Source organism: Anabrus simplex, chromosome 6, assembly GCF_040414725.1.
Source record: "Anabrus simplex isolate iqAnaSimp1 chromosome 6, ASM4041472v1, whole genome shotgun sequence".
Classification (NCBI taxonomy): domain Eukaryota; kingdom Metazoa; phylum Arthropoda; class Insecta; order Orthoptera; family Tettigoniidae; genus Anabrus; species Anabrus simplex.
In genome coordinates, this window is record NC_090270.1 from 106,777,728 (window position 1) to 106,801,120 (window position 23,393).

The window sequence follows — 23,393 nt, forward strand, 5'->3', positions numbered from 1 at the left end:
TTCTCTGTAACAAGGACTTTACGATTTTTTTTTTTTTGCTAGGGGCTTTACGTCGCACCGACACAGATAGGTCTTATGGCGACGATGAGATAGGAAAGGCCTAGGAGTTGGAAGGAAGCGGCCGTGGCCTTAATTAAGGTACAGCACCAGCATTTGCCCGGTGTGAAAATGGGAAACCACGGAAAACTATCTCCAGGGCTGCCGATAGTGGGATTCGAACCTCTACGCGCACGGCCAACTCGCCCGGTGACTTTAAGATTAATCTCCGTCTGCGTTTACTTCGGTGTTATGGATTTTCTTCGGTACTTTATGGTGTCGAGACTTGGACCTTAACAGAGAACACCACCTGAAGACTTCGATCCTTTGAGATGTTGTGCTACCGTTGGCTGCTCGGAATATCATGGGTTGACAGAATCGTAACACTGAAGTACTACAACGCCTGAACAAAGAGCTAGAGGTAATGTCATCATCATCATCATCATCTGTTTACCCTCCAGGGTCGGCTTTTTCCCTCGGACACAGCGAGGGGTCCCACCTCTACCGCCTCAAGGGCAGTGTCCTGGAGCTTCAGACTCTTGGTCGGGGATACAACTGGGGAGAATGACCAGTACCTCGCCCAGGCGGCCTCACCTGCTATGCTGAACAGGGGCCTTGTGGAGGGATGGGAAGATTGGAAGAGGTAGGCAAGGAAGAGGGAAGGAAGCGGCCGTGGCCTTATGTTAGGTACCATCCCGGCATTCGCCTGGAGGAGAAGTGGGAAACCACGGAAAACCACTTCCAGGATGGCTGAGGTGGGAATCGAACCCACCTCTACTCAGTTGACCTCCCGAGGCTGAGTGGACCCCGTTCCAGCCCTCATACCACTTTTCAAATTTCGTGGCAGAGCCGGGAATCGAACCCGGGCCTCCGGGGGTGGCAGCTAATCACGCTAACCACTACACCACAGAGGCGGACTAGAGGTAATGTACAACATCAAAAAGAAGAAATTTGACTACCATGGCCATATCATTCGAAATGATAAATATACACTCCTTCAGTTTATATCGCAAGGTAAAATGAAAAAGGAAGGAGAAGGATAATATCTTGGCTACGGAATTTTCGAGAATAGTGTGGGCTAAGGAACCCCCCACCCCCCTCTTTTCCGAGTTGCTGAGAACAAGTATCAGATCGCCCTGATGGCAGCCGACATCCAATGAGGAAATGGTACAAGAAGGAAAAGTAGTAGTAGTAGTAGTAGTAGAAGAAGAGTGAGTGTATAACGCTACCTCCACCGCAACATCGGACAAGCATGACCTACTTGAATCGGCCGGAGCTGAAAAGCATTATGTCAAAATTGCCCGTTTTTTTTAAACACTTAATATTCTGAAGTACTGAAGCAAGGACGTTCTGAACGGCACAAGAAAGAATTAAGTCAGCCTTCTCTTTATATCAGAAATCACTGCTACGTATAATGCGATTGGAGAAGGAAAGCATTAAGTTAGGGCCTCTCAAACGCCCAAAATCTCACGCGTGTAGACAGCGGCGCAGAGTTCATGTGCACAGTGCATCGGTCCCGCTCGGCTCGGCTCGGACTAACGCTTTGTCTCTGGGCTACTCGGCTAAGCTCGGCTCAACTCGGCTCGGATTTGGAACGCTACAGAGCAAGTGAGAAAGAGGGAGACAAGGGGAGCGAGCGAGACATACGTGGGGAAAGAGAGAGACAGCGCTATATCTCCAAATCGAGGAGTGGGGGGTCTGCACTCTGGTCAAACAAACAAAGTCGTCTTTTGCACCGTGCACAGTGCTTGCACCAGGCGCATGCACCCTGAGAGGCCCTGCATTAAGTCAATTGACTTGCTGCCTTACAGCGCCGTATTCCATACTTAAATGTTCGCCGCACTGCAAGATTTTCGCATGTTACATTATTTTGTGGCATTTCCAGGTTGCACATTGTTTATTTTAGAGAACCTAACTAGTGGCCTGTCGCAGCAATAGCAGCGAACGAAGGCTAAAAGTGAAACTGATGATAAATGAAGCGTGAGGAATGTAACGGACAATATTCTGAACTCCGGAAGACCATTTATCTGTCTTTAAACTTACACTTCCGTTGTGAATATAAATACGGAATTTTTGAGCCTTGGCTATTGTCCTACAATAACCTTCTTGTGTTTATGCTTGTAACAGGCATGCATTACTTTAATAAAGTAGGCTACAGTTCACCGTAAACCATTGCATTTGTCTGTCCTATTCATTGACTGATTTTGGTATTTCATTGTAAACTATGCTTTTTGTGAAACACACTTCAGTTTCTGGGAATTGACCCTGATATGGTGTAGTTATAATTTTAATTTTGACATCCCCGCAGCTTTATCTCTACCAAGTGCGACATATCACTGACTATGGCTGAAAACGCACGGAGATAAGTAAATACCTATTTTGTCAAAATTATGACCCTGTGCTTTGATAATGGTCTTTGCGACTACTACTACTACTAACATGTTTTCATTCCTCCGCTGAAAGAGGAGGCGGGCCTCTTAGACGGTGACGCCGTCTCTGAAGCTGGGAGATTTGTTACGGTGTAGGAGATGCTCGGAGAAGGTGAGGGGGTTGGCGGCCGTGACCTGTACTAAGAACTGTCCTGGCATTCGTCTTAGTGCAGAAGAATGGAAAACCACGGAAAACCATTCTCAGGACAGCCGACGGTTGGGGTCAGCCGTAAGGTGCAGCCGTGTATCGTCTCCCGATCCTGAATGCAGAGGCGTATAGCCACGGTAGAGCCGTGGCCACCCCTTCTCTGCTCGGTTGGCCGGTCAGAGTGCAGAGCTGTTGTACATGCACGCACATTAATGGTGTCCCGACATAAACAATCAACACTGCCCCACTCCAGTACTGAAAAGGAGGGGAAGGGAGTGAACAGGGAGTGCTGAATACACAGTGTGTGTATTCCGGCGTTATACTGTAACATTGTAATAAGATGGCTCCTATCCTATCGCAGGTGAATCGAGGCCGTATTATTGGCATGTGGGAGGCTCACATGGTCCCAAGCAATAGCACAAGCAATACCATGCAGTCTTAAGACAGTTTGGAAATGGATAGAAATATGACAAGAACGAGGTGAAGAAGGATTGGTAAACCCAATATAACGCAGCTACAAAATATTCCTAACTACTGTAGTATAAAATACTTTTCGGTTAAAAACCTCCTTTACCCCTTAATACTGTAATTATCAGAGTAGGTTTTTTTTAATTGTTTATGTTAAAATGCTATTTGTTCGGGGCGTAGACCTATAGAGTTCTCTTGCCCCTACTTGCACAATATATGAACCTGCTTGTAATTGGAATTGCGGAAGTGTTGAGTGTTGAATGTGAGGAACGTTAAGGACGACACAAACACGCAGTCCCTAGGCCAGGGATATTAATCATTTACAATTAAAACCTCCTGACCCGGCCGGGAATCGAACTCGGGGCAGCCGGACGCGTTGCCCCGTACACCGCGGGGCCGGACGAGTAGGTACCCTAATGCTGTACTTCAATACATCCGCCACTGTGCCCATTTCGATCACAACAAAGTCTTGTAGCGGGCTGTCTGCATGCAGTCCATGCAGCAATGCGTTAACCGAGAAGATGAGTCATTGTGCCTTCGACACTACCCCTTCACTCTCTACCCCCATGTTTTGTACTGGATTGGCCTTCAACACTACCCCTTCACTCTCTCCCCTTCTTTTCAGTACTGGAGTGGGGCAGTGTTGATTGTTTACGTCGGGACACCATTTCTGTGCTTGCATGTACCACGGACCAGCCGTGACCACTTATGGGCCGAGACCCACTGTGCATCTACGAACTGTCATTGCGAAATCAAGACGTACCGGGAGCTGCTTCCCTCTGAATTTGAAACCAGTCCTAGGTAGATAAATTACTTGATTCTTAGAAGCACATGTACTGATTTCTAATTGTATAGTTGTCCGAAAACCGTAAAAGTAGTTGTAAAAACGAATAACATTATTATTAATTTTGTCATACATCGCTTATTAGAACGAACACGGAGCAACAACTTTCATTCTGGTGATAAGGGATCCCACTTCTAAAATCTCAAGGACAGTCTCGTGGAGCGTGAGACTTTTGGTCGGGGGTCTACAATTAGGGTGGAGGACCTGTACCTCGCCCAGGTGGTTTCACCTGCTATGCTGAACAAGGGCCTTGCGGGAGGATGGGAAGATAGGAAGGGATGGACAAGGCAGAGCGAAGGAGCGGCCGTGGCTTTAAATTAGGTACCATCCCGGCATTTTCCTGGAGAACTGGGAAAACACGGAAAACCACAGAAAACCACTTCGAGGATGGCTCAGTTGTCCTCTCGAGGCTGAGCCCTCCTGCCACGTTTCAAATTTTGTGACAGAGCCTGGAATCGAACCTGGGCCTCCGAGGGGTAGCAGCTAATTACACTAACCACTACACCACAGAAGCGGCCAACTAGTATTTGGAATTTTTTAATTTGCGTGTTTTTCTCATTTTATTTATATTGCCGGTAGGTTCCTTCCTGCGTTAAGTGACTACCTTATACCGAAGTATGGTCAAAGGGAAAAGAGCAGAAAAGAGTTCACGTACGTCACTTTGACACCTAATGTTCACGAGGTGCGTGAACCGTTCAAGGAGGTTAGTGTGTTACGAGCTGTTCAGTCAGTCAGTCAGTCATGCGGTCTGAGGATCTGCGGATAGGTCACTGTGTTCCGTTACGTCAGTCGAGCTCACGCCTCCTGCAATCTCTAGGCTGGCCAATCACAGCTCAGCCTTACTGCTCCAACAATGTCAACAGTGCAAAGTACGTCATGGGACGAGATTCAGTACGATAGTCGATTAACTTTGTACCGCCCGGAGCCTTAAACGGATGCGTCACCGACCTTCAGTTGGCCAGATTGAGAATATAGGCGGGCATAGAGTCCCTTATTCAAACAAACGCTCAAAGACATTCTGTTCATTTTCATACCGATATTTTTTATATTTTTTACTATCTAGTTTATATTAAGGGTAATATAATTTTGATAACTCGTATGTCAGTAGGCAGGGGCTGCCTGGCCGAGGCGGCAAAAGGCGTGCTCGGTTCACTCGGAAGGACGTGGATTCGATTTCCCATCAGGAAGTTGAAACTTTAAGAAACGAGGTTTCAACTTCCGGAGGTGCACATGACCAGTAGTGGTCACTGCGAATTAGAAGAGGGGCAGGGGTGGGGGGGAGGGCAAAATAATGTACAGACAACAAAATGTACCCGGTTTTGTGGGATTTAGCGGCCGGGTAGAAGGGAGGAGTATATACATAAAAACTTAAGAAAAAGCTACAAAATGGTAACCTTTTGATGCTCTTTGAGTGAATTTGGACAAAGAGGTAAAGTTGACGGTTTACCAACTTCAGTGCCGTATTAATAATTTTTTTGAGATTTTGATTCAATACTATACAATAAAACTTTAATCAAAGGAACAATATAATACTTCTTCTTCTTCTTTATCTGTTTACCCTCCAGGGTCGGTTTTTCCCTTGTTCTCAGCGAGGGATCCCACCTCTACCGCCTCAAGGGAAGTGTCCTGGAGCTTCAGACTCTGGGTCGGAGATACAACCGGTAAGGATGACCAGTACCTCCTCGTCCAGGCGGCCTCACCTCACCTGAACAGGGGCCTTGCGGGGGGATGGGAAGATTGGAAGGGATGGACAAGGAAGAGGGAAGGAAGCGGCCGTGGACTTAAATTAGGTACCATCCCGGCATTTGCCTGGAGGAGAAGTGGGAAACCACGGAAAACCACTTCGAGGATAGCTGAGGTGGGAATCGAACCCACCTCTACTCAGTTTACCTCCCGAGGCTGATTGGACCCCGTTTCAGCCCTCGTACCACTTTTCAAATTTCGTGGCAGAGCCTGGAATCGAACCCGGGCCTCCGGGGGTGGCAGCTAATCGCACGAACCACTACACAACAGAAGCGGACAGAGAAAATATTTTCTCTTCTAAATTTTCATCGGACGGTCGAGCAAAATAAGCTCACAGTTGAAAATGTAAAATGGCAACATTGTCTTTAAAGCTGATTTTCTAAATTAAAAAAAGTCCAAGCCAGTGAAAAATATGTTAAATAAACCACTGGATATGAATTCGCCCACTTCTTAAACGTTAGTGTATGGTAATCCCCCGGTTTTTTAAATTTTCAAATATGGAAACCCTAGGTGTGATCCACTGGAGATCCGGAATTGTCTTCGCGTTTATGTTGACCCTGTCTTCATAATTATGTTCTTACGGCAATGTAGGTACTGTGCGGAAATAACTCAATTGGAAGTTGAACATCTGTTATGTTCCGTGTGTGCACAACTCCTGGATACATCGATGAGTAACAGAAGTGAGGAACTGTGAAATCATCATAAATGACTGCTTCTCAGTTCGCGGTAATTTCTGTTTTCAAGAAACCTTCAGCTAATAAGTTCGCTGATAAATTAGTCACACTAGTACACTCAGTTCTCTCTCTCTTTTGTCACCAGACAGCAGAAACAGTTAACTGCACAGAATAGCGGTGTGATCAGTGATTCTGAAAACTCTCTAAGTCTCGGACAATAAGGGATTCTCTGACGATGCAGTACTTAAGTAATGCTTCAAACTATACAGAACATGCTCCATAGACATGCAGCATTTTTCGACACATGAAAAAATGTCTTTTAAACTACACACTTGCATGCAAAATACATTTCTCCCAAAACTTAGATGTACGGTGTTTTCAAAAACGACTGATTCAATTATGAAAAAAAAGAAAAAGAAAAAAAAGAAAAAGAAAAAATACGAAAATTAAAGATTACCTTACGTACGAATGACTTGACCTAATTGCTCTCGTTCCCACTGGAACATAGAGCATCCGTGAAACGTCTCCATTATGGTGGTCAACTTGCCAATGCTTTAACTTCCTTCCAAGTCTTCCCTGCTTCAAGAGCCTCCTCCTCTACAGTCCTCTTCCAGGTCTTCCTAGGACGACCTCTCCTCCGTACCCCTTGCGGATTCAATTCCAATGCTGTGCGTTCTATAGATCCCGCTGGCTTCCTCAAAGTATGACCTATCCATTTCCATTTCCTCCTCTTGATTTCCAACCTTACGAATAGTGTAACATAATTGAAGCCCTTCCCGGAATAGTGATGTAACCAAAAAATCTTTGAAAAGTGAGTTTTCTGTGGAAATAGGGTGCATCATCACGCCTCTAAGCTGCGGTGTCATCTTTATAGCCAGCAGAAGTTTGTCCTCCGTGGTGTAGGAATGGAACATCAGTCAAGATGGCGAAGAGTGCTTGAATTGGTTCATCACCAGGTGTAATAAATCATTTAAATAAGGGCCACAGATGAATTCAATCTATATTTTGAAACATTTTCTTGAGATTTTTACTGTCACTGTTGTTTTTTTCTTATGAAACTGATAGTATTTGCTATCATTTGTGTTCCAAGTGCATGTACATGACTTCTTTTCTGTTATGTACAAACGTAAGACATACTTGTAGATTATTTTCCATTATATCTCTTCCAATTCGTACATTATTTTTAAAACCATAAGTTATGACATTAAAATATTGTTCTTAATAGACAAATGCATTTGTACACGTACATATGCAACTGGTTAAAATAGTGTCCACCATGCAATAAACTTCCCAAAAATAATTTTCCTCTCTCCTGAAAAATGAATGATTTTTCGGTTACGTCCTTTTTAGGGGAAGTCTACATTTAAGCACCGCTTCAAACCATTCATGCTTCCTGGACATGCAGCATTTTTTGACACATCAAAGAATGTCTTTCAAACTACACAACTGTGTACAAAATATATTTCTCCCCAATCGTGGACGTACGGTGTTTTCAAACACGACCGAATCAATTATGTAAAAAAAAAAAAAAAAAAAAAAAAAAAAAAAAAAAAAAAAAAAAACAAAACAAGAAAAAACATGAAAATTAAAGATTACGTTACGAATAGTGTAACATAATTAGAGTCAATCGCACAGAAATTCACACACAATTTACAAACATACATACTTTGTTATGCCTTTCAGCATTCGGTCTCCAAGCCCTATAAAATAAAACAAAATGGCGTATGGCTTTTAGTGCCGGGAGTGTCCGAGGACAAGTTCGGCTCGCCAGATGTAGGTCTTTTGATCTGAAGCCCGTAGGTGACCTGCGCGCCGTGATAAGGATGAAATGACGATGAAGACGACACATGCACCCAGTCCCCGTGCCAGCGAAATTAACCAATGATGGTTAAAATTCCCGATCCTGCCGGGAATCGAACCCGGGATCCCTGTGATCAAAGGCCAGCACGCTAACCATTTAGCCTTGGAGTCGGACTGTAAGCCCTATGCATTTACTAAACGTTTCCACAATCCTATCTTTGTAACTAGCCCTGTAATGTTTTTTTTAATGTTTTTAATATTGCATAGGTTTAGGATTCACATTTAGTGAGTTTATAATTTGCATTTGATTTTGCGTTATTAACCACTTTAATTCTTGTTCATAAATCTGTACGAAGAACGGCTCCTTTGGCTAATTATTGCTATGATATTCTTCTTTTCTTTCTTTTTTTGTTCTAGTAGTTTAACGTCGCAGTAATACATCGAAGGTTTTCGGCGACTCAAGGATGAAAAAGAGCTAGGAGTAGAAAAAAAAGCGGCCGTGGTCTTAATTAAGGTACAACACAAGCGTTTGCTTGATTTTAAAAAAGGAAACCACGGAAAACCATATTTAGGGCTGCCAATCGATCGGTTCGAACCCATACAAGCTCACAGCTACTTGGCCCTAACCGCTCGGACAATATTATTCTTAAAATAAGCAGTATTCATATTCTAATAACTATAGGCACGAGATCAGGAGTAGGCTATTATTATTTTCGTTAACAGTTACTCTGTGTGTTCCTATCAGGATAAGTTCGTCGATGTCTCATACATTACAGTAGATACCGCTAGCATTAATATTTCGTGGGCTATGAGTGTCGGGCACTAGAGAACAAAATAGATTGTTCCCCAGCGAGACGGACAGTGAATTATGACCTCACTTAAGAGTCTACTCATTGCCGGGAACCTCTGGCTAAGAGACCAGCGAATTCATGTCATTAATTAAGTAAACTGTAAACAGACTCATTGTCACTAAATGCGTGCTTCTGTCTTAACTAAGCTGGGTTCAAGGCTGAAATATTCTTGTCAACTATTTAGTTCTTGAAGTGGGCGATGTAAGGACACAGCCTGGTCATTGTACTTGCTAACAAACATTTCCTGGATCTCTGCCAATAATACAGTATTTTCTCACTGTACCTGTTGTTTACTTGTTCATTGTTCTTGGGCATGTTATATTTTCTATATTGTTGGCTATTCATTTGAGAAATCGAACTCCTCAACCAGTTTTTTTGAGTACGTCTATAGTTTCGGAACCATACTTGCGCCAGTGAGTCTTACAAAACAGAAGGTTTTAAAGTCGGAATAATTTCTAGACAACACGTGCAACGGCGCCAACGCAATCCACGGACAAAATTTAATATTTCCATTCACTCAAGGGCTGAGCTAAAGAGCTGACAAGGGAGTTATTTATTATTATTTGATTAATGGGCTTTCCTTCCAGGGTTGCTTTTCCCTGGACTAAGCGAGGGATCCCACCTCGACAGGGTCTACTAACGAGGGAACATCGGCAATGGTTAAGTCTCCGATAGCGATGAAACTTGGAAAACACATTGAGGTACACGTGAAAGAGATGTCAGCATCAAGTCTGAGTGCCGACATTCATTAAGGCGTTTAGTAAGGGGCCTAAGATTTGCGACATTTCAAGTTACGTGCGAACAGAAATGAATACCTGCTGGCCAATGCTAAGTCGGCACACTGTCTGCCTCGTGCCACACCTCTGCACCTCCTCCCCTACCCCCTCCTTCTGGTTACCGCCGCACGTTTCCCTTCTCCCCGCGGCTGCCCGTCTGCTTAGCTGCTGAACGGGACTGACGCTATACTTTGCTTCTTTTCGTACTATAATTATTAAAATCCTTTAGATAAATTAAAATAATAAAATGAAACACAATAGAAACTTAAACCGTTTTCATGAAAACATCATAAGTAGAATAACGTTCCTTATCGCAATGAGACAACATATTTTAATAATCTGCTAAGTTACAGGTAAGTATAAAAGGAAAACTAACCACGAAATAAGTATAAATACAGTACATATATACACCTATAGGGTATACCTTAGAAACACTATTTCAGAAATCGGAAGAAACAAGAGATGTCTGTGTCTTAAACTTCCTTTTCGGGTAATGAATGAAAATTGTTGTAGAAAGTAACTGTTATCTACCAAATTATTGATAACTCTATGGAGGTATTTTTCATCAATTATTATCATCATCATCATCTGTTTACCCTCCAGGTTCGGCTTTTCCCTCGGACTCAGCGAGGGATCCCACCTCTACCGCCTCAAGGGCAGTGTCCTGGAGCTTCAGACTCTTGGTCGGGGGATACAACTGGGGAGAATGACCAGTACCTCGCCCAGGCGGCCTCACCTGCTATGCTGAACAGGGGCCTTGTGGAGGGATGGGAAGGTCGGATGGGATAGGCAAGGAAGAGGGAAGGAAGCGGCCGTGGCCTTAAGTTAGGTACCATCCCGGCATTCGCCTGGAGGAGAAGTGGGAAACCACGGAAAACCACTTCGAGGATGGCTGAGGAGGGAATCGAACCCACCTCTACTCAGTTGACCTCCCGAGGCTGAGTGGACCCCGTTCCAGCCCTCGTACCACTTTTCAAATTTCGTGGCAGAGCCGGGAATCGAACCCGGACCTCCGGGGGTGGCAGCTAATCACGCTAACCACTACACCACAGAGGCGGACTCATCAATTATTATACGTCTATTTAATAATGAAGTGAAGTTAAATTCTTTCAGGAGATCTTCATAGCGAATTATGCCGCTAGGTACAAACCTGTTATATTTTAAAAAGTAAAGACAACGTAAGAAACGTTTCTGAACTTTCTCCACATGGTTTTGATAAGATTTATAAAGGGGAGACCAAATTGAACTCGAAGTGCCCAGCATTTTACATAATAATTGTATCTAACAACAAAGTCTAAATGATGATCAGGAAATTTATGAACTCTGACGTTATATGCAGTGTACATTCTAAACAGTGGTGAGCTTCTATAAAATACTATTTAAGAAATTGTTTTTAAACGTAAAAACCTTTCTGAACTTTATCCACGTGGTTTTGATAAGATTTATAAAGGGGAGACCAAATTACCGACGCGTACTCAAGTTTGGTTCTCACCAGTGTATTGAACAAAAGTTTGAGGGCTTGGATATTATTCAGGTCTCTGGTGTGTCAGATTAAGAAGTCCAGTTTTTTGTAGGCATCATTGATTGTGTCATAAATGTGTGGGTTAAACGACAGATTGTTTGTGATGCCTACTCCTAGATTATTAACTGAATTAACCTGCGTCAGTAATACCTTGTTGACAGAGTACACGTGTTCTGTAGGGGATTTGCCGCGTGTCATTTTTAAGAAGCAACATTTCTTTAAATTGAAATAAAAATTATTTTCTATACAGTACACCATTCGTATAATTGATTTAAGTCGCTTTTTAGTTTGTCTATGTCTCCATCACACTTTATTTCTTTATAAAGCTTTCAATCATCTGCATATAAAAGGCAGTTGGAAAACTTAACCTTCGATGGGAGGTCGTTGATATAAAGCTTAAACAGCAACGGACCCAGATTTGAACCCTGTGGAACATCAGAATATGCAGAAAAAATGTCTGAATTACAATTGCGATAAGCTACATACTTTTTTCTCTCGCTAAGGTAAGATGAAACCAGGGTTAGCATTGGCGAAGTCATCCCAAGTTCAGAGAGCTTTCTCAATAAAATGTCGTGATCAGTTATGTCAAAGGCTTTCGAAAAATCCAAGTAAATTAACACAACATTTCCTTGCCTGTGCAGTTCATTAAAAGAATACTGCGTAATATTTTGATATTGCTTATTATCGATATTTTCTTTCTTAATCTGCTTACCCTCCGGGGTTGGCTTTTTCCTCGGATTCAACGAGGGATCCCACCTCTACCGCCTCAAGGGCAGTGTCCTGGAGAGCCAGACTTTGGGTCGGGGTATGAAAATGCAGAGGATGACCAGTACCTCGCCCAGGCGGCCTTACCTGCTATGCTGAACAGGGGCCTTGTGGAGGGATGGGAAGATTGGAAATGACGGGCAGGGAAGAGGGAAGGAAGTGGCCGTGGCCTTAAGTTAAGTATCATCCCGGCATTTGCCAGGAGGAGAAGTGGGAAACCACGGAAAACCACTTCGACGATGGCTAAGGTGGGAATCGAACCCACCTCTGCTCAGTTGACCTCCCGAGGATGAGTGGACCCCGTTCCAGACCTCGTACAACTTTTGAAATTTCGTGGCGAGCCGGGAACCCGCACCTCCGGGGGTGGCAGCTAATCACATTAACCACTACACAACAGAGTCGGACGACTATTATCTAATGTACTGTAATATTATTAAGCTTCATACTCTGTAAAGGTGGATCTTTTTGAGTTCGCTTATTCTTTCTTTCTTTTTTTCTTTCTTTTTTTCTTTCTTTCTTAACCTGCTTACCCTCCAGGGTTGGTTTTCCCTCGGACTCAGTGAGCGCAGTGCCCTGGAGCGTGACACATTGGGTCGATTTGCCTGGAGGAGAAGTGGGAAACCACGGAAAACCACTTCCAGGATGGCTGAGGAGGGAATCGAATCCCCCTCTACTCAGTTGACCTCCCGAGTCTGAGTGGACCCCGTTCCAGCCCTCGTACCACTTTTCAAATTTCGTGGCAGAGCCGGGAATCGAACCCCGGCCTCCAGGGGTGGCAGCTAATGACACTAACCACTACACCACAGAGGGGGACCGAGTTCGCTTACTTTTTATGAAATTCCAGAATGGTTTAGTATCTTTCATGATGCTGTTTTGAATTTCAGAGATATAACAATTGTACGCTTCGTTGGTTAAGGTTTTAATAATTTCCTAAGTATTTTTATATACATGTTTACTGTGATCAGAAACGTTTTACGCCTTCAAATCAATTCTTTCAAGTTAATATTATGGATTATTTCCATAGTAAACCAAACAGGACATTTGGTTCTCGAAAAAAAGTGCTCTTTTGGGGACCGTGGTTTCAAAGAGAAAATTTACTTTTACGTGAACATGTTCTACTGCTTCATCTACATCTTCAATTTTTCCCAACTCAGACCAGCCCGTTTCTCGAAACATGTTATGTACAGCGTGATTCAGCTGCCCCTTCCAATGTAGCTTCATGCAATCCACAATATACATTCCATCCTGGAAACATCTGCCTTGACGGTATGTTCAGACAACACAGCCGGATATCTTGGTATCTACCGCCTCACCATGATAGGACGCCGTGATGTTATACTCGTATTAAACGCAGGAAGACATGCGTGTGCCTTCTAGATCATATGAACCTGACACGCCGGTGAAACACTAAATTGAATACTGTGACCGCAGTATACTTGCTATAAGCTGCGTGGTTTGCCGTATGGAACCGTAGTTTAGTTTGTAAACGCGTAGCGGAGCGGGCGTGCGTGGCAGGTAGGAGGTTCGAGTCCGAGGTGAAGATGAAAATTTTTTGAAATACTTACTTACTACGTACAGCATGCAATGTAAGTGCAATACGCGCTTTCATGTTAATTGTGTGTGGATGAATGTGTTTGTTGAAGGGCCGATTAGTTAGCAGGCCGGCCACATACAGACCGGAAATAATAGGAACACAACTGCCCTGACAATGTTTTATTGCAGCAAATGCTCGATGGGATGACCGTTTTGGTTTATGATCATTCCGGCCCGGTGTCCAATAGATCGTCTTGCGTGCTGAAGCATTCCAGGTGTAATTGCTCGGCAGGCGTTCGTGATGAGTTGCCGGAGCTGGTCGGGGTTTTCCGGCGCTTGAGTGTAAACGACGTTCTTCAAATGTCCCCAAAAGAAGAAGTCTAACGGCGTTACTTCCGATGACCTACTGGGCAATGAAACAGAGCCTCCTCGTGGCGAAGTCGAATGTGGTGGAGCTCCATCTTGTTGCAACCACTTCGTCAAACGATCGTGCAAGGCAAATCCTCCAGCAGCAGTGGGAGTTCCTGACGCAGAAAGTGCAGGTAGCGTGGGCCCGTCCAATGGCCCTCAAAGAAATAAGGTCCAATCAGGCGATCCCCCAAGATTCCACACCAAACATTCACTCCCCATCGTACTTGATTGGCCGCCTGTCGCACCCAGTGAGGATTGTCCGTCCTCCAATAGTGCATGTTGTGGCGATTGACGTTCCCATTATTGTGGAAGCGCGATTCGTCCGAGAACAAGATGTGCGATACGAATGCTGCATCATTGTCCAGCCTGCCTAACAGCCACCGACAGAACTCCATTCGAGCATCAAAATCCCGCCCATGGAGCTCTTGGTGTAGCTCTAGATGGTATGGGTGAAATTTATGTTCATGCAGTATTCACCAGACAGATGGGTGGCTGGTGTTCACCTGTCGTGCAGTCACCATTGTATTGATGTGTGGATTATTACGAGCTGCCTCCAGAAGGGCCTCTTGTGTTTCACCTATCGCCTATCGCGGCTAGTGGCTGGTTGGAAATCACGCCTGTTATCCTTAGGCGTCTTTCAACACGGCGGAATGTCGTAGCAGCCGCCTGTCGCCTGTCGGGATACCGTCCCTAGTACAGACGTAGTGCCTCGCACGCGTTTTGTCTTGCTTCCCCATAAATGAGGAGCATGTCAACGTATTACTCTGTGGAAAACATGCCGAATGATAGCAGAGATATTGCAGTACATTCAGGCCCTAACCAGCGGAGTATGCGCAGGGCACAAGATGAATAACAGCGCCATTCTACTGTTTGAATGTGGCAAACGTTGACCTGTGTTTACTTATTCAAACATCATACCGATGCAAAAATAATTGAACGACACAGGATTCGAACCGCCGTTGGCACATTCCGTCGATCGCTAGACGAACGCATACCCAACTCCGCTACGCTACACTGTTGACAACACGCTGGTAGTATGCCGAGAGCAGCGTACTATCTGCGCACGTTTTAGCGATAGATTTACACCCTAGTGCTGAAGCGGTCGACCTAGGCAATCTTCGAGATTCGTACTGGCAATCGTTGAAACACAAACTATGAATCGCTTATGCATCGCTGTGTGACATCTGGCGTACACTTTACGTATTATTAGGGCCTACTGTTGTTATTTACACAGCAAACCAAACTATAGAATTTCATCACATCATCATCATCATCATCATCTGTTTACCCTCCAGGTTCGGTTTTTCCCTCGGACTTAGCGAGGGATCCCACCTCTACCGCCTCAAGGGCAGTGTCCTGGAGCTTCAGACTCTTGGTCGGGGGATACAACTGGGGAGAATGACCAGTACCTCGCCCAGGCGGCCTCACCTGCTATGCTGAACAGGGGCCTTGTGGAGGGATGGGAAGATTGGAAGGGATAGACAAGGAAGAGGGAAGGAAGCGGCCGTGGCCTTAAGTTAGGTACCATCCCGGCATTCGCCTGGAGGAGAAGTGGGAAACCACGGAAAACCACTTCGAGGATGGCTGAGGTGGGAATCGAACCCACCTCTACTCAGTTGACCTCCCGAGGCTGAGTGGACCCCGTTCCAGCCCTCGTACCACTTTTCAAATTTTCGTGGCAGAGCCGGGAATCGAACCCGGACCTCCGGGGATGGCAGCTAATCACGCTAACCACTACACCACAGAGGCGGACCTACTGTACTCTTACCTAGTTTAATGCATTGATTCCCCTCTTCGTTACACCCGATCACGAGGCACGACACATTAACATATTTACATTGTGAAAGGATGTTGCTACATAATTTCAAGGCGTCATGTTTTGCGAACGGATGATTTAACATTTCGCAAGTGTTCAGAATCGTGTGCAAAGTGTGCTCACTGAATATCAATGCCATACAGTACGCCTGCAGAGGAATAACACGCCTATAACCATGTGCACGTTATAATTATTTTCACGAGAGTTTAATCCTGATGTAAACATGGTATGTCTATGCCTCCCCCAAAGAAAGAGTTGTGATTCGTTGAGCGTGTAGTACCGACCTCCATCCAGTCAACGTCTCGTGTTCGGACGTACAGTGCAACGCATCGCATACGACAACAGAGCGAAGATCTGAACTTCTGAATAAACAACTAAACCTGGATTCTGTTCACGTAGTATATTGAACACATTCACAATGCACTGCCTATGGTCACTTCTGAGCGGTTTTCCTCTTTTGTGCTTCACTACAGGCGATGGTCCTACCTCTTGCTCCATTTCCCTCACTATGAATACTGACTGACTGCTGCAAGATGCTACACCTTACCTCCACGCTGTACAGCTTGGGAACTTTCCCCCACTACGAGAAGACTTCCTGTATTACACCACGCCTTGTGCCTTCATTTCTCGTTATTTAATCTCTATTTTATAAACAAGTATATATAAATATATACACCGGTATGTAGTTAATCATATTTTAATTTGATTACGTACTCTTCCAAACTCTCTAAATGTAATAAAATAAAATCAAATGAATGCGTCGTACTACTTTTCTTCGAGCTCGCATACAGTCGAGTGTGCGACGGTTGCTTCTCCAATGAACTGTGTCTATGTCCACGTGCAAAGGCAAGGTGCTCCGCCTATTTGTTTACATCAGGATTAATCTCTTGTGAAACGAAGTATATTTAGGCTGCAGCAACCGATATTGGAAAGGGCTGCTGAATCACACTGTATACCAAGAAAGTTTGGTTTCTAAAAATGATACGCTATAGTACGAATTTGCTTTATTCGAGCGCGCTCACATTTTGGTTCTAGGAGAAGTGTTAGTGTAGGGTGGTGTGGTCTGGGACTCATGGATATTGCTCTCGGCTCACAGTTACACCACTTACATAAGTTAAAACGAGATCAAGAGTTTTGTCATTAACGTTCATATCATAATCTGAACTATCAATGGAAGGTTGACATCGCCTACAAGTTTGATATCCTGGCTTTGAAGTTTTTCATTAAAGATCATATTGTGATCTTTCCTACTTCTGAAACTTCATTCGAGCGTATTCATCTACAGCACTAATGTCATTACGCGCCGTCTCTCCAATGACAGCTCGGAACATACTATTTTGCTATTTGATTTACGTCGCACCGACACAGATAGGTCTTATGGCGACGATGGGACATGGAAGGGCTAGGAATGGGAAGGAAGCGGCCGTGGCCTTAATTAAGATACAGCCCCAGCATTTGCCGGGTGTGGAAATGGGAAACCACGAAAAACCATCTTCAGGGCTGCCGACAGTGAGGTTCGAACCTACTATCTCCTGAATACTGGACGCACTTAAACGACTGCAGCTATCGAGCTCGGTCGGAACATACTGTTTAGTCAAGCAGCTCGTCTCCTTACTCAAAAGTCTTCCAAGTCCAAAGTTTTCGTAACACTACTCGCTTGTCGAAAAGCACCCAGAACGAAGCGTGCTGCTTTCCTTTCGATCTTTTCCAGTTCTTGAATCAAGCAATCCTGGTAAGAGTCCCATACATTGGGAACCATACTCTGATTCGGATCTTACCAAGAGACTTTTACTCCCTATCTTTCACATCCTTCCTTCAACCCATAAACACCAAGCTCGATAGCTGCAGTCGTATAAGTGCCGCCAGTATCCAGTATTCGGGAGATAGTAGGTTCGAACCCCATCGTCGGCAGCCCTGAAAATGGTTTTTCGTCGTTTCCTATTTTCACACCAGGCAAATGCTGGGGCTGTACCTTCATTAAGGCCACGGCTGCTTCCTTCCCACTCCTAGCCCTTCCCTGTCCCATCGTCGCCATAAGACCTATCCGTGTCGGTGCGACGTAAAGCAACTAGCAAAAAAAACAAAAAACAACAACCCATAAACATCCTTATAACCACATAAAGAGATCGATAACCTTTATTTACAACGATGTTAATTTGATTACCCCAATGATGATCTTCTATATTAACACCTAGTCATCCCCACGAGGTTCTCATGGAGCGCATCAGCATATTTATTTATTTATTTATTTATTTATTTATTTATTTATTTATTTATTTATTTATGTCCTTATAAAGTGGCGAAGATAGGGCTCTTTGTCCTCTCGCACACTTAACCACGTACTGTACATTTTTAGATTTTTGCAGCATTAATTTAAAATATCGTGGTAATCAACTATATTAATGAGATAATTTTACTCAGCCTAGCCCACAACCTTCTGGGTGGACCGAATCCAGGATCCTTCACAGTGATAGAAGATATCTTGCGAAATTCTGGAGCAGCAATTAAATACCTGTCGAGTGACCACTGGTTAATGAAAGTAAAGTTCCCTACTGTTACTCTCCGAGCTAAACACAAGGGTGAGTTCCTTGATTTGGGACTGCTGGACTGTAGGCCAGCAATGCCGCTATGGATTTTCAGCTATCTGGTGTGAAATTCTCTGACTAGAATATGTCGGTAAATATGTAAACGAGTAATATGACTCAGTAAATTGAGTAGATTTTGCAAGTTGGTACGTATAAATTATTCTAAAGAATCCATTTCAAGAGAGCCTCCGTAGCTCAGGCGACAGTGCGCCGGTCTCTCACCGCTGCGTTCCATGGTCCAAATCCCGGTCACTCCATGTGAGATTTGCACTGGACAAAGCGGAGGCGGGACAGGGTTTTCTCCGGGTACTCCGGCTTTTCTCTGTCATCTTCCATTCTAGCAACACTCTCCAATATCATTTCATTTCATCTGTCAGTCATAAATTATTGCCCCAGAGGAGTGTGGCAGGCTTCGCCAGCCAGCACAATTCCTTTCCTCGCAGCTAGATGGGGCTTCATTCATTACATTCCTGACCCGGTCGAATGGCTGGAAACAGCCTGTGGGTTTTCATTTTTTCAGTCTGTTTCGAGGCAACTGATACATTTTACTATTCTTTCTCAGAGTGTGCTACATGCATGTCTGTGAAAATACTGTTGTAGTTTCCTCAAATTATTCTTTCTGGATTTAACATCTTCACTTCCATTACTAAATTAATTCCTTGAGGGGAATCTTCGTCTGATACTTCATCTAAAACGTTTTGAACTGATAATTCATGACTTCTTTCAATCATTTTCCTGGGACCGTTTTCACAAGTATAGAAACAGTCTTAGTTCTGTGAGAACAAGACTGACTCTAAAAAGAAACACTGTAGGTACGTACCTGTATGCTGGCTTTATCAGGTATTCCGCCAGAGACAATTTTCTTGCATTGATGTAAATACGGGGAATATAAACTACATTGTATGTAAATTATGGCATGGACTCGCAAGAGGAGGGTTTGCGAAACCCATACCAACATTTTTATTTTATTTTATCAAGTACACACATTTACAAACAAAATGAGACCATTTGATATAAAAGTCAAGAGATAATAAGGAGAAGGTTTTGTGGAATTCTTTTTTCAAGAAATGTATACGTTTATATATAATGTTGTGGTTTCAACGAAACCGTCTTCCTCTCTTCTGAGTCCTAGAGTTAAATGAACTATCGAGCGAGTTGGCCGTGCGGTTAGGGGCGCGCAGCTATAAGCTTGCATTCGGGAGATAGTGGGTTCGAACGCCAGTGTCGGCAGCCCTGAAGATGGTTTTCCGCGATTTCCCATTTTCACAGCAGGAAAATGCCAGGGGCTATACCTTAATTAAGGCCACGCCTACTTCCTTCCCACTCCTAGTCCTTTCCTATCCCATCGTCGCCATAAGACCTATCTGTGTCGCTGCGACGTAAAGCAAATTGTAAAAAAAAAATAAGATAATGACTACGTAATATAAAAACAAACCTTTATGTTAGTGAGCCTATAATATAGTTTATAAAGCAATATTGCCGGTGGGAAATGTTCAAATAAAGAGAACGTCTTGTGATGAAGTTATGGAATGGGAGTAGGGGGTGGGGGCAGATGGAGGAAGTCTCGCAGAATTCTTTAAACTGGCCTTGGCTACGGGTCCCATGATACAGGAGTTGTTAATCCTTGAATTAGGAGGTGACTGTCTTGCTATGCGCCAAGAAACAGGACTGCAGTAGATATCCAGTTAACTGCGACGAGGCTATAGCGCGAGGAAGCGAACGCTGAACGCGGGGAGGACCGCACCGGTCTAAGCCGGAACGCACCGGTTTATTCTCAGTCGCAACTAGAATTTCCCCGCCTCTCTTACATTCGTTATAGCGGTTACAGAATGGCTAGAAGGTGAGCACGCCCATCTCGACCAAAAAGTGGCGACGTCATGGATTTCCAGCTGAAGCGCGTGCATACAGCTCGCTATCTCTCGCCAACGCGTCCAAAATAGATTAGACTGCAAGTAGTGACGTATATTAAGAGCCTCATGCCAATGAAATGAGTGACAGTATCCGGCTACTATTTGTGGATTATAGCAATGTTTCCCATCCGGATATAAATACACGACCCGGGCAATTATTATTATTATTATTATTATTATTATTATTATTATTATTATTATTATTATTATTATTATTTCTGAAATCGTTCACCCTCCAGGGTTGGCTCTTCCCTCGGACTCAGCGAGGGATCCCGCCACTACCGCCTCAAGGGCTGTGTCCTGGAGCGTGAGACTATGGGTCGTGGATACAACTGCGAAGGAGGACCAGTATCTCACCCAGGCGGCCTCACCTGCTATGCTGAACAGGAGCCTTGCGGAGGGGATGGGAAGATGGGAAGAGGTAGAGAAGGAAGAGGGGAGGATGCGGCCGTGGCCTTAAGTTAGGTACCATCCCGGCATTTGCCTGGAGGAGAAGTGGTAAACCACAGAAAACCACTTCGAGGATGGCTGAGGTGGGAATCGAGCCCCCTCTACTCAGTTAATCTTCCGAGGGTGAGTCGACCCCGTTCCGGCCCTCGTACCACTTTTCAAATTTTTGTGGCAGAGCCGGGAATCGAACCCGGGCCTCTGGGAATGGCAGTTAATCGCACTAACCACTACACCATAGAGGCGGACCTATTATTATTATTATTATTATTATTATTATTATTATTATTATTATTGTCCGGCTCCATGGCTAAATGGTTAACGTGCTAGCCTTTGGTCACAGGGGTCCCGAGTTCGATTCCCGGCAGGGTTGGAAATTTTAACCATCACTCGTTAATTTCGCTGGCACGTGTCGTCTTCATTATCATTTCATCCTCATCATGACGCGCAGGTCGCCTACGGGAGTCAAATCTAAAAGACCTGCATCTGGTGAGCCGAACATGTCCTCGGACACTCCCGGAACTGAAAGCCATACGCCATTTCATTTTATTATTATTATTATTATTATTATTATTATTATTATTATTATTATTATTATTATTATCATTATTATTATTATTATTATTATTATTATTATTATTATTATTATTATTATTATTACTACTACTACAGAGTTATCAGTGGAAGGCAGAGGTGAAAGAAGGTGCGGGCTGGAATGGGTCTAACTACAAGTCTTAAAGATGAATTTAAAATTAAAATAAAGGTTATATTTTCAACAGATAACAACATTTAACAATTTTCACTAGGTGAAATAACAAAGAAAAGCAGGTACAATGCAACTTTACAAAAGAAAGCACAAGTTAAGGGGTCTTTACAAATTTTGAGCTACGAGCTCAAATTCGTCAGTGCTTGAGCTCTCAGCTCACAACCACAAAATACCAAAAGGCAGAACGCCCCTAATTACATGGAGCACTAGCTCCCAGCAATCAAAATGTCAAGCCTCCCCGTGGCACCTTTCAAAATACCAGAAAGAGCGGACCCGCTCTCAATCTTTCAAGCCTATTAAGAGGCCATAAACGGACTTTACTACAAACTGCCCTCAAGGCACACTTATAAATAAACGGGGGTAACTTGTACCCACTCTACTGGGCCTAAAGTGGAAAAATAATAGGTTACCTTAAATGGCCCTAAATGCAAAAGGAATGGAGGCGTGAGTTAACTCTCCTAAATACACATTTTAAAACCTAAGAGGCACTAGGCCGATTACACAGGGGCTAATACCAATCTATGGAGGTGACTAGTATACAAAATAAATTTAACACATTAAGAAGGAAGAAAAAAAAACGGTTATGAGAACATAGTCACCTCAAATTCAAAAATGAAGGGGAGCTCGAGAGAGTAAAGCACTCTCTATCCCCGATTTACAGTTGAAGAAATTTGTAGTTTTTACATAGACTGAAAAGGGATTTACATTTTAAAGAGATGGGTTACATATTAAAGGTTTCGAACCTTCCCTGCGAGTTAAACTGCTGAGCTAGCAAGAAAAGATGTTAAATGGCCATTACCTTGTTGTGGACCTGTTGCCCGAAGAAAGAGGCGCTTCCCGCCCCCTGCTACATATCCACACTCTAAGCTAGATGTTATTGAAGTGGCCCCGAGACAGGAAAATCAGCAGTTTTTATACCCTCGCGGAAAATTCGAGACGTTTCATGAATGATTAAGACCCGCCCACAAACGTTTATTGGCTCACAGCAATAGTTACACACAAATCGATGAAGAAACACCTTATTGGTGGGAAATTAATTACAGAAATTTAGGATTGGTTAAATTCAAAACAGGCGGAAAGAAAGCTTAATATTGCCAACCCCCAAATGAAAGAACAAAATTTAGTAAAGACAAAACTTATGAATACAAAATTTCTCCAAGAATGTTCATTTCTTCGCACCAGAGTGCATTATCATAGTTTTTTAGTAGAGACACCTGTTAGAGAATGTCCACACTTCTTGATCAACAAAAGCAAATCAAAAACACCCAGTGACACCTTCTGATAAACAGTAGAGTTGATTCAGTTGTTACAGTTCAGGGTTTCTCCTGTAGAGAGGTACTTTAAGGCGGAAAATTCAAATTCGCAGCGTAGAGGTGTACCAACCGGTATTATTATTATTATTATTATTATTATTACGGAGTTTTGGTGGATCAGCAGAGGTGAAAGAAGGTGCGGGCTGGAATGGGTCTAACTACAAGTTCGAAAAATGAATTAAAATTTCAACAAAGGTTATATTTTCAAAACTTAACAGTGGTGACATAGAATTTGAAAACTTAACAAGTCATCAACAAGCCAAAAACAGGTACAAAGAAATTACAAGAGTTAGGGGATAATTACAAGATCTGGGCTTCGAGCCCCACAATGACAATCCTTGAGCTATTAGCCCAACTTTACCAAGGTACAGAATTAAACAAAGGGGCAGAAAACCCCATCATGCCAAGGAGCACTTGCTCCTAACTACAATGTTAAGCCTCCTAGAGGCGCACAGGAATCAAATTTAGGAAAGAACAGACCTGCTCTCAATAGTTCAAGCCTATCAGGAGGCCATAAGCAGACCTTACACTCAACTGCCCTTAAGGCAAACTTATA